This window comes from Salmo salar, chromosome 14 (assembly GCF_965601325.2).
Source record: "Salmo salar chromosome 14, fSalSal1, whole genome shotgun sequence".
In the NCBI taxonomy this organism is placed as follows: Eukaryota; Metazoa; Chordata; class Actinopteri; order Salmoniformes; family Salmonidae; genus Salmo; species Salmo salar.
The window spans coordinates 94,012,062-94,025,612 of NC_138304.1; positions in this window are offsets into that span (position 1 = coordinate 94,012,062).

Below are 13,551 nucleotides of genomic sequence, written 5' to 3' on the forward strand. Positions count from 1 at the left end.
CATGTGCTGAAGGTATGTGAGCACAGGACTTCATTCGAGGAGCAGATGGATTTTACAACAAAATCTAGCTAAAACAGTATCTAAAAACTTGAGTGATGGAGAGGATGTCTTGACAAGACTCCATCGAAGGCAGTGGAGGACTATCTGGAGTACAGAATGTTTGTTTTGCCAAATAACATTTATTCTAGGATTATATTCATCCTGGATTACTGCTGGAATTTCCTTCTGTCACCTCACTGACTTTATAAGGCTATTTGCTTTGTTATGTTTGCCTTCAGTTCAGACAATTTAGAAAGTGCACACATCCCTTGTATGTAAAATTTCACCAAGTCCATTTTGTTTGGAGTCAGTGTATTTTACAGCCTTCCTCCCTCCATTCCTTGTTTCCTTCCCTTTATCAGCAGATCAATCTAATTGGACTACATAGGTGAATAATTATGAAGTTGAGATCATGAGCTTTGGAGAGTGAATCACAGGAGTTTGGTGGCACCTTAATTGGGGAGAACGAGCTCGTGGTAATGGCTGGAGCGGAATCAGTGGAATAGAATACTGATGCCAAAGTACTATCCTATATGGTGGACTATTAGACATTCACACCAGAGGAGGCTGCTGAGGGAAGAACAGCTCATAAACAGCCATTCACATGAGCTGCTCTCCCCTCAGCAGCCTCCTGTGGTGTGAATGTCTAATAGTCTACCATATTTTTTAATTTTACCTTTATTTAACTAGGCAAGTCAGTTAAGAACAAATTCTTATTTTCAATGACAGCCTAGGAACAGTGGGTTAACTGCCTTGTTCAGGGGCAGAACGACTGATTTTTAACTTGTCACCTCGGGGATTCAATCTTGCAATCTTTCGGTTACCAGTCCAACGCTCTAACCACTAGGCTACCTGCCGCTCCTATTGGATATATAACAGGGTTTCCTGTTATAGATCATATATATCCTATAGAGATCCTAAACAGAGATTAAATTAGTCTCATTATAGATGTATTCCGTTCATTTAATGGTGCATGTTTCCCTCTGATGTGTAGAGGAGAGCTCTCTGACCAGGGCTCTGTCTGACCTGAGGACCAGAGAGGAGGAACACATGGCCTACTTCGAGAGACGCTACCAGGAGAGGGAGAGGAGTACAATTCTCTAATGAAACACTGGAGTGCAGCAGAGAACTGTAGCACACTGCTTTAAAGATAGAAAAGAAGTGAAGTTTAGACCAGAGTAGAAATCAAGGAAGCAGAGAGAATGAGAGAATGCCAAGAGTGTGCAAAGCTGTCATCAAGCAAAAGAGTGGCTACTTTGAAGAATCTCAAATATGAAATATATTTTGATTTTTTAAAACACTTTTTTGGTTACTACATGCTTCCATATGTGTTATCTCATAGTTTTGATGTCTTCACTATTATTCTACAATGTAGAAAATAGTACAAATAAAGAAAAACCCTTGAATGAGTAGGTGTGTCCAAACTTTTAACTGATACTGTATGTAGTTGAATTTAGAGTGAGCAGTGCAAAACAGCAAATAACGGAACAATTCATTGACAATCTATTAACTACAGATGCCACTTTTTGTTGTACAACAGATATCTTGTGATGCTGAATTACTCAGGTCTTGTTACCCAGACAAATAGTATATACTACTTCTTTGTAAACGTGGCACTCAAATAAGCACATGATATGTAAATTAATGACTGAAAAATGTTATGTGATACTCATCCAGTTTCTGTATCCAGTGGCGATTTTAGCAAGGAAATCTTGGTGGGGCAAACTAAAACATTTTTTTTTAGATGCATGCCAGCAAAGCCACTACACAACACTAAACAGTACATTAATTTCACTATAACGGTGATAAACGGTGCCCACAAACTGTTAAGGCCTACATAAAGCTGTCCCAACAGCAGAATCCCAACAGCAGTCCCAACACCTTACCACTGCTACACCTGGCTTTCAGCGGAGCCTAGTCTGGCAGCAAAACAGTTCATTCAGCCTCCTTTTCTGCCTTTAAAAAAACCCACAGCTGATATGTCTAAATTCTTTAAACAAATGTGGTTTCTACTGACAATTGAGATGTACAAACTATGGCATAAGGGGACGACGAGCGGACAAGAGGCAATCCGTAATTTCGATTAAGCCTTTAATGAGCGAGCTAGGATGGACACAATCAATATAACTATTTGTTCAGCACATTTGAAATGTACAGTGACAGAATTCAGAACATGGGCTGTTCTTACAGTATTCTCATTGTACACCAAGTCAGAACCGTATGATAAATAAAGGGGGCAGATAAGCAGACAATGAAAGCTCTTACAAAATTTGATGATTACATTTCTCTAAAACAGGCTATAGACTACATGTGCACCACCAAGTGAGAACAGTTGGTGAAATTAAGAGGTGAAAAAGGGACCAAATTATTATGGTGAGGCACATGGGCTACTAACAGCATACTACACAACATGTAGTGCCGTCGGAAAATACTCAGACCACTTTACTTTTTCTGCATTTTGTTATGTTACAGCCTGATTATAAAACATATTAAATCGTTTTTTCCCCTCATCAATCAACACACAATACCCCATAATGACAAAGCAAAAACATGTTTTTATAAAAAAAATTCTAAGGCACTGCATCTCGGTGCTTGAGGCGTCACTACAGACACCCTGGTTCAAATCCAGGCTGTATCACAACCGGCCGTGATTGGGAGTCCCATAGGGCGACGTACAATTGGTTCGATTCAGAATAAAGTTTGAAAGCCATGTTGAGTCTTAAACTTACCCGCCTCCCACTTCAACCTCGTTCTCCGTTTTTTGTTGTTGCCTTCATTTGATAGTTTCACCTTACAAAATAACACTGTCTCTACCTGCACCACAGGGGGTTGGTGGCACCTTATTTGGGGAGGATGGGCTCATGTTAATGAGTGGAATGGTATCAAATGGTTTGATTCCATTCCATTTGTTCCATTCCAGCCATTATTAAGAGCCGTCATCCCCCTCAGCAGCCTCCACTGACCTGCGCTGTACTGTTCAAAACCAGGATATGGAGAATGCATTCATTTTATTGATCATGGTTATCAGGATGCCGTACTCCAGTCCATAGGGGCGGTATTGTCTACTCTGATAGATACCGTATCCTGCGTCCCAAATGGCACCCTATTCCCTATATAGTGCACTACTTATGAACAAAGCCCATAGTCTTCCATAGGGCCCTATGGGCTCTGGTTAAAAGTAGTGCACTATATAGGGTTTAGGGAGCCATTTGGGAAACAAATCTTGGGATATTGATTTGTTCAGTCCTTTGGAATCTACAGTATATAGAAAGGTTTCTACATAAAATGTCTGACAAATTCCTATAGTTTGCCGCTGTATACACAGTAGGTAGACCATATGCATACTCTACATACAAAAAATCTCATACTGTTTCTCTAAATAGATCAAACTGCACACAGACCAGTTGATGACGAATCCACACACAGCTCTGGAAATATTTAAAAGATTCAATGACACACAAATGTGGTAAACAGAATAAAATGAAAATTATACTGTATTTCAGAAGAGCCACCGTGACAATACAGTTAATTTCAATATGCAGATAGATGTTAGGATTAATGAATCTAATTATTCTCGGCAGATCAGTGTTAATGAAAATAGGTTTAATCCAAAGTTTAAATGGAGAAACAATCAATGTTCCTTTACAGGCAACATTTAAGGTTTTAGTAAAGATTCAGATTAACGAGGATCTCAACAACACAGACGCCCACTCAAATGTTCTCTACTTGTCAGGCGTGGGGCCAAGTCACACTGGATCAATCTCTGATTGGTGCGGCTGCAACACTGAACATGGTCACATCACACGTGTCCATGTGTCGTCATCCTGGCAGTCACCTGTTTAGTTGTGTCTCTCGTGTGTGTGTGTGTTGAACAGGTGTTAGTGGAGGGTAGTGTGGTGGGGGTGTTAGTGGGATGGTATGGTTGCACCTGTGTCCTCCTGGTGTGGGACCGAAGAGGAAGCCGGTGGAAGAGATCCTGTCTGAAAGCTGCCACTTTGATTTAATGTGTGTGATGACAGGAATATCTGCCACACACACACACACACACACACACACACACACACACACACACACACACACACACACACACACACACACACACACACACACACACACACACACACACACACACACACACACACACACACACACACACACAGAGAGAGAGAGATGTTTCTCTTACGAATAACAATCACAGAATAAGACTACTTGACCTAACATCAACATAATGTGCCTGTCCACATCACAAACTTAAGGGAAAGAGCGAGAGAGAGAAAAAGATAACCAAGTTATTTTGGAACGGGGAGGACAAAATGAGTCTGGCATGGCTAGGCCTACCCTGTTAAGTGTAATTGGCTCGCCATAGCAACCCTACTCGTGGCTGAAAGCTAATTGGTGAGTATTGACTTTGGTCATCAACTGAAGAAGAGGATGACTACTTCTACTCCCCTATTGCCATGGGAACCACAACCATTTTGATTGACAGGGCCCTTCACCTGGAAACAGACAGCAACAATAAGAGATTAAGAGGGCAATTACTCAGAAGGTAAACACTCCATAGAACACGACATGCCGTAACATGCAGGTTTAATTGGAGACATTTTAACATGGAGGAGAGAAAGGAGAGGGAAAGCTGAGGGAAATAATTTGACGTGCTGTTTGGATGGTTCGAAGAGTGTAACATCAATTATAAGAATAGTTAAGACTTGACAGTCAGCATAAAAAAGGTCATAATACGTGAAACATCCACCATCTCACTAACCAATGATCATCAACTCCAATGTTCCACTCTTACAGAATTAAAGAACCTCATGAAGTGAGGCAACACACAACTAATCAAGCCATTGCTTTGAACAATTCAGCCCATATCCCAAATCTTAGGAGGGACTTGTCCATTTTCTGTCCTCCTAATCTATTTTCTATTCTGAGGAAAGAGACCAACATGGCTATGTCAACATTGTAGGGACAGGATGATTTTATGTTTTACAATGCTTTCTCTGTCTAAGAAACTTTGGTTTGTATTTCTTTCTCAGACACATAGATTTGTCACAACAAAAGGACAACACATCAAAACCCCTGCACAAAGCTTAGATTTTGTAATGAAGAAACTTGAAAATCGAAAATGCTATAATTTCATGGGGGGGGGCTGCTTGTCTTTAGTCTGTTGATCACCACCTCTGTTTTCAGGATCTTTGAAGGATATGAGAATAGATGGAGGAGAGAGGGTAGAGATAGGGGGTGGAGGATAGGGTTGCAGGTAGCCAATTTGACAGCGCTTGAAGATTTTCTAAGAGAGTAATGGGCCAATGTTGCCCAATCCAGGTGTGGAAAGCTCTTAGAGACTTACCCAAAAATACTCACAGCTGGAATTATTGACGCAGGAGTGTGAATACTTATGTAAATGAGATATTTCTGTATTTCCTTTCCAATAAATTAGCAAAAATGTCTAAAAACATGTTCTCAGTTTGTCATTACGGAGTATTGAGTGTAAATGGGTGAGAGAAAAAAATTATTTAATCCATTTTGAATTCAGGCTGTAACACAACAAAATGTGGAATCAGTCAAGGGGTATGAATACTTTCTGAAGGCAATGTAACCCTAATTGCTCCTGTAAATCACTCTGAATAAGAGCGTCTGCTAAATGACTCAAATGTAAATGTAAAAAAATGGGATGGAGGGATGGAGGAAAAGCGTGAAGGAATGATGAGGACTAAAGGAGTGTTTCTTTTATTCACTGCGTTCTGGAGTTAAAGAAAGTTCTGGAGTTAAAGAGAACGCTACATCGTCCAGCTGTGTAAAAACAGTGGCTGACTACCAAAGAGCACACACACACACACACACACACACACACACACACACACACCACACCACACACACACACACACACACACACACACACACACACACACACACACACACACACACAGCTCCCCCAAAACTCCCACCCACCCACAACACTCCTAGTATGCACAGCCAGATCGTTCAAGATTGACTTAAGAATTGGACATCTATCCATGTCCTGAGGATGTCGGGAAATGCCTTCAAAACTGGCCACTAGGGGCAACAGTGGCTTGGGTTTTGACGGGGGTGGTGGATAGGCGTAATCCCATGAATCTGGATCTCATGACTCTGGATCAGAAGGTTGCGTTTTCGATCCCAGTCGTGGACACTGGTTTTAACCCTATCCCACACCTTAACCCTTACCGTAACCATTCAGAATGACTGCCTAAACTGAATATTTTAACCCTTGCCGAACTTTAACCCTTACCTTAACCATTCAGAATGACTGCCTAAACTGAATATTTTAACCCTTGCCGAACTTTAACCCTTACCTTAACCATTCAGAATGAGTGCCTAAACTGAATATTTTAACCCTTGCCGAACTTTAACCCTTACCTTAACCATTCAGAATGAGTGCCTAAACTTAACCCTTAACTTAAAAATTGGACATTTGGAGAAATGGAAAGATACAGAGCAGCAGGAGCAACAAAAACACTTTGGAATTTTACGTTTGGAGAATGTGGATAAACGTCTAATTCTGCAGTGAGACTGTGAGAGCTTGTTGAATATGCAGAAACTGTGTATGACTGAAGGCCAAAACCAACATACACACTTCAGTTCTACTCAGACAATCAAGGTAGCGTCTCAACAGTTGGAAAACAAGGACCAGGTAGAAACAATAAAGTACCGGTAAGGAAGTATGATTATGCGACCTCTGATTGGAGGTGATACTCAAATGTGTAGACACAAAATCAAGGAATGAGATGCTCTCTGACTTGAGATAGAAAAAGATGATAGAGAGTGAGACAGAGTAGAGTGAGAGAGAGAGAGAACGTAAGGTAAAGGGAGAGGCAGACTGGTGGGGAGAGAGAGAGAGACATAGAGAGAGAGAAAAAGAGACAGAAAGTCAGCGCTAGAGAGAAAGAGAGAGAGAAAAGGTGAAAGACAGAGCTAGAGAGAGAGAGAAAGTTGAGAGACAGAGAGAGAGAGAGTGAGAGAGAGAGAGGACAGGCACTGTGGCGTTTCCTTAGTGCCAGACTGAGCCTGTAGATTAGAAGCCAGTTGATCCACTGCTATCTCTGTCGATTCTCTACCTCACACAGAAGGTCTGCATCCCAAATGACACCCTATTCCCTATAAAGTGCAACATTTTTGACCAGGGCCATATACGGCCCATAGGGCTCTGATCAAAAGTAGAGCACTATGTAGAAAATAGGGTGCCATTTGAGACGCATACTAAGCCCCCTCTCTCCTTAAAAACCTCAATTTTTTTTTTAAATAACAAGAAAGGAGAGTAACAGGAACAGGAAGAGATATGGACATGAATAATTAAAAATACACAGTAACACACAAAGGAGAGAGGCGAGAATGAGGACAGGAATATGTAGAAGAGAGGAAGAAGACTTGAGAGAGTGATAAAGGTGTGAGTCACAGAATAAGGTTCTGTGTGTTTGTGCAGTCAAGTATAATAATGTTAGTGTTGGGAAGAACTAATGATTAGACCTCAATGTCAGCATCAGTGTGTGTGTGTGTGTGTGTGTGTGTGTGTGTGTGTGTGTGTGTGTGTGTGTGTGTGTGTGTGTGTGTGTGTGTGTGTGTGTGTGTGTGTGTGTGTGTGTGTGTGTGTGTGTGTGTGTGTGTGTGCGTCTGTCTGTGCGCATTTTGTCAAGATTAAGGGCAGTGGTGCAGAAACTCAACTCAACCTCACGTCTTATGTTGCAACAGGCTGCAAATAAGAAGAATGTTGTAAAAAAACAGTGCAAGATGTCTTGGTTCTTCCATGTCAATCAAGGCTCAAACCAGCAGCCCCCTGGCATGATGCCCCCAGCTGCTGGTACCCTGTCCAGCAACACATGCTATCTCAATATCACGAACAACACACTGGAAACAGCTAACACTGCTGGACAGGGTTGGCTCTGCACACAGTCCAGCTCGTCTTCACCCAGCCTGGCAGACTTTCTGTCAGTACCACAGGGTTCAGTGCCTCCCAGCTTGGAGAACCTATCTTGTACCTCTCTGAACTCAGCGGCAGGCAGAGAGCCCCCGCCACTCTCAAAACGCTACAGGTTAAGGACTGCCCACCAAAACTCTTAGAGTGCCAACTGCGCCTCTGGACCCAATTGTTTGAGTCATGGAGTGAGGAGGAGAGGAACAGTTTCCTGCACGCACATTCTAGAAGAGAGGGACCCGATCTTTGTTGCCCACTTCTGCAGAGGAGTAGCTGGGACAGCAGGCTGGGACTGAGGGATACGGGAGAAGAGGGTGTAGAATGGATAGACAATGAGTGGGTGGAAGACAGACAGAAACAAGTCAAGTTGATGGAGTGGAGTACCTTTAAAAGTATATGTGTAGGTAGCAGGTAGTCTAGAGGTTAAGAGCATTGGGACAGTAACTGAATGGTCGCTGGTTTGAATTCCCAAGCTGACTGGGTGAAGAATCTGTTGATATGCGCTTGAGCAAGGCACTAAAATGTAAAATGCTTGGACTCGAACACGAGCCTTCCATTCTCACACAATGGAGTGTTTAAACACCACTGGAACTTCCGTGTAGTAGTTAAACCTCCAACACTAACCAATCACTTCCTTCAAGCCCCTTGGGACTGACGCAAATAACAAAGTGCTTTATAATGCTTTGATTCACCTTGAATAACTCTGTAAAAAGATGCATTAACCTTCAAATAAATTCTGTTCAGGTGTAATGTGTCTGGAGTCAAGACCTATGTGTCTACACATTCATTTACTGTCTAGAGTCTAGACCTATGTGTCTACACATTCATTTACTGTCTAGAGTCTAGACCTATGTGTCTACACATTCATTTACTGTCTAGAGTCTAGACCTATGTGTCTACACATTCATTTACTGTCTAGAGTCTAGACCTATCTGTCTACACATTCATTTACTGTCTAGAGTCTACACATTCCTTACCAAAGAGACACACAGGTTGGAATATTCACACACATAGAACATAGACACACGTAGGTCTGCATGCACACACACCATCCCCCTATACATCAACCTCTGAACCCCTCAGTATTCCCTGTGTGTCTCACTGGCAGATATAGGGGTCCGTTTAAAAAATAAATAATAATAATAATAATATTTTTAGGGAGTCAGTTACATTGCAGCCTTTTCCTGCAGTCAAATGACCTAGTGGCCTCATTGGTGGAATGTTAAGATTATTCATAATTTCATAATTAATAAACATTATTTTAAAACAAAAGCAGAACATCTTGTGTTTCTCTGTCAAACGTTTGTTATAAAGTTCAATATCGGGATGCAAAATAAAAATGTAATACATTTCAACTCTATATCTGACATGGTACAAGTCTCTTCTTTTTTGAAGCCCATAACCATGTGTGAGGTGGTAGATTTGTTTGAAACTACCAACAAACACTGTGTCACTCTGATTTAGCCAACTGCAGTAAAAGGTTAACGTTTTATTGGCCCTCAATGGTTGAATGATGTTCAATGGTTAAAGTGACAACTTTCATTAGATCTCTCAGTATTTGTGGTACTGACAACTAATGTATGACCCCTGACCTATGAGGTCACAGGTGTCGCATCATTGTCAGCATCCTCTGTCTTTGTTCTGTCGGTTTTAATGTTCTTGTCTGTTTTAAAGGTTGTCATAATGGTGCATTTTATTTGTAAGGTCCTCATCCACATCTAATGAACTTGTTCTGTTCTCAAAAATAATGTCAGATATAGAAGCAGAGTGCAAGCACACACACACACCACAAACACACACAAGCATGCACACACACACACCACACACAAGAGCGCATGTACTCACACACGCACACACACGCGCGCTAAAGAGAATTGTACACACGCAAACCTTTCTAATAATTATCACTGTACAAACAGCACAATTGGAAGAGAATTACAAAATACATTAATTTCATGAAAGATTATTGCCTTAACTTCGAATAGCTGTAATCTCAAAAACATTATTTCAAGAGATAATTGGCCTCAAAGCTATTTACCTTTTGAGGGAAAATAAGGATAGTATCTTTAATGGGGGCTACAGGTAGCCTAACCGTTAAAGTGTTGGGACAGTAACCGAACGGTCGCCTGGTTTGAATATCCAACCGACTAGATGAAAAATCAGTCGATGTACCCTCGAGCAAAGCAAGGCATTTAACCCTAATTGCTTCTGTAAGTAGTTCTGAATAAGAGCGTCTGCTAAGTGGCTAAAATCTAAATGAAATGTCTCAAGTTGGCTGCAGTAAGTATGTTCCGTTGTCATTGGGTTTTTCCTGGTAGTAATCATTGACGTATAGGGGGCGGTAATAGTAGGGGGTGGTAATAGTAGGGGGTGGTAATAGTAGGGGGTGGTAATTGTAGGGGGCGGTAATAGTAGGGGGCGGTAATAGTAGGGGGCGGTAATAGTAGGGGGTGGTAATAGTAGGGGGGGCGGTAATAGTAGGGGGCGGTAATAGTAGGGGGGGCGGTAATAGTAGGGGGCGGTAATAGTAGGGGGCGGTAATAGTAGGGGGCTGTAATAGTAAAGGGCGGTAATAGTAGGGGGCGGTAATAGTAGGGGGCGGTAATAGTAGGGGGCGGTAATAGTAGGGGCGGTAATAGTAGGGGGCGGTAATAGTAGGGGGCGGTAATAGTAGGGGGCGGTAATAGTAGAGGGCGGTAATAGTAGGGGGCGGTAATAGTAGGGGGCGGTAATAGTAGGGGGCGGTAATAGTAGGGGGCGGTAATAGTAGGGGGGGTAATAGTAGGGGGTGGTAATAGTAGGGGGTGGTAATAGTAGGGGGCGGTAATAGTAGGGGGCGGTAATAGTAGGGGGCGGTAATAGTAGGGGGCGGTAATAGTAGGGGGCGGTAATAGTAGGGGGCGGTAATAGTAGGGGGCGGTAATAGCAGGGGGTGGTAATAGTAGGGGGTGGTAATAGTAGGGGGTGGTAATAGTAGGGGGAGGTAATAGTAGGGGGTGGTAATAGTAGAGGGCGGTAATAGTAGGGGGTGGTAATAGTAGGGGGCGGTAATAGTAGGGGGTGGTAATAGTAGGGGGTGGTAATAGTAGGGGGCGGTAATAGTAGGGGGCGGTAATAGTAGGGGCGGTAATAGTAGGGGGCGGTAATAGTAGGGGGCGGTAATAGTAGGGGGTGGTAATAGTAGGGGGCGGTAATAGTAGGGGGCGGTAATAGTAGGGGGTGGTAATAGTAGGGGGCGGTAATAGTAGGGGGCGGTAATAGTAGGGGGTTGTAATAGTAGGGGGTGGTAATAGTAGGGGGTGGTAATAGTAGGGGGCGGTAATAGTAGGGGGTGGTAATAGTAGGGGGCGGTAATTGTAGGGGGCGGTAATAGTAGGGGGGGCGGTAATAGTAGGGGGTGGTAATAGTAGGGGGCGGTAATATTAGGGGGTGGTAATAGCAGGAGTTAGGGGATACTGTGTTCTCTGTTCTCCCTCCCTATCACACACATGGGGTATAAGCAGGCAGTGTAAGCAGGCAGTATAAGCAGGAAGTGTAAGCAAACAGTATATGCAGGCAGTACAAGCAGGAAGTGTAAGCAGGCAGTGTAAGCAGGCGGTATAAGCAGGAGGTATAAGCAGGAAGTATAAGCAGGAAGTAAAGGCAGGCAGTGTAAACAAACAGTATAAGTAGGCAGTATAAGCAGGAAGTATAATCAGGAAGTATAAGCAGACAGTGTAAGCAGGCAGTATAAGCAGGCAGTGTAAGCAGGATGTTTTATTATTATTATTTTTTTATTTCACCTTTATTTAACCGGGTAGGCTAGTTGATAACAAGTTCTCATTTACAACTGCGACCTGGCCAAGATAAAGCAAAGCAGTGCGACAGAAACAACAACACAGAGTTACATGGAATAAACAAGCATACAGTCAATAACACAATAGAAAAAAAAGAATGTCTATATACAGTGTGTGCAAATGGCATGAGGAGGTAAGGCAATAAATAGGCCATAGTAGCAAAGTAATTACAATTTAGCAGATTAACACTGGAGTGATAGATGAGCAGATGATGATGAGCAGATGATGGTGTGTAAGTAGTGATACTGGTGTGCAAAAGAGCAGCAAAGTAAATAAAAACAATATGGGGATGAGGTAGGTAGATTGGGTGGGCTATTTACAGATGAGCTATGTGCAGCTGCAGTGATCGGTTAGCTGCTCAGGTAGCTGATGTTTAAAGTTAATGAGGGAAATGTTAGTCTCCAGCTTCAGCGATTTTTGCAATTCGTTCCAGTCATTGGCAGCAGAGAACTGGAAGGAAAGGCGGCCAAAGAGGTGTTGGCTTTGGGGATGACCAGTGAGATATACCTGCTGGAGCGCGTGCTACGGGTGGGTGTTGCTATGATGACCAGTGAGCTGAGATAAGGGAGAGGTTTACCTAGCATAGACTTGTAGATGACCTGGAGCCAGTGGGTCTGGTGACGAATATGTAGCGAGGGCCAGCAAACAAGAGCATACAGGTCGCAGTGGTGGGTGGTATAAGGTGATTTGGTAACAAAATGGATGGCACTGTGATAGACTTCATCCAATTTGCTGAGTAGAGTATTGGAAGCTATTTTGTAGATGACATCGCCGAAGTCGAGGATCGGTAGGATAGTCAGTTTTACTAAGGTAAGTTTGGCGGCGTGAGTGAAGGAGGCTTTGTTGCAAAATAGAAAGCCGATTCTAGATTTGATTTTGGATTTGAGATGTTTGATATGAGTCTGGAAGGAGAGTTGACAGTCTAGCCAGACACCTAGGTATTTGTAGTTGTCCATGTATTCTAGGTCAGAAGCGTCCAGAGTAGTGATGCTAGTCGGGCGGGCGGGTGCAGGCAGCGAACGGTTGAAAAGCATGCATTTAATAAGCAGGCAATGTAAGCAGGATGTATAAGCAGGCAGTGTAATCAGGAAGTATAAGCAGGCAGTGTAAGCAGGCAGTATAAGCAGGAAGTATAAGCAGGCAGTATAAGCAGGAATAATAAGCAGGCAGTATAAGCAGGCAGTATAAGCAGGCAGTATAAGCAGGAATAATAAGCAGGCAGTATAAGCAGGCAGTATAAGCAGGCAGTATAAGCAGGCAGTGTAAGCAGGAAGTATAAACAGGCAGTATAAGCAGGAAGAATAAGTATAAGCAGGAAGTATAAGCAGGCAGAACAAGCAGGCAGAATAAGCAGGAGGTATAAGCAGGCAGTGTAAGCAGGAGGTATAAGCAGGCAGTATAAGCAGGCAGTGTAAGCAGGAGGTATAAGCAGGCAGTATAAGCAGGCAGTGTAAGCAGGAAGTATAAGCAGGCAGTATAAGCAGGAAATGTAAGCAGGCAGTGTAAGCAGACAGTATAAGCAGACAGTATAAGCAGACAGATTACGCAGGCAGTATAAGCAGGAAGTATAAGCAGGCAGTGTAAGCAGGCAGTATAGGCAGGCAGTATAAGCGGCCAGAGCATCAGACACAAAGAGAGACGAGATAGTGAGAGACCGAACCTCAATTTTCTGCTGGCCTCAATACAACCACTCAGGCGAATGCCGCAATTCACCGAACAGCAAATTAT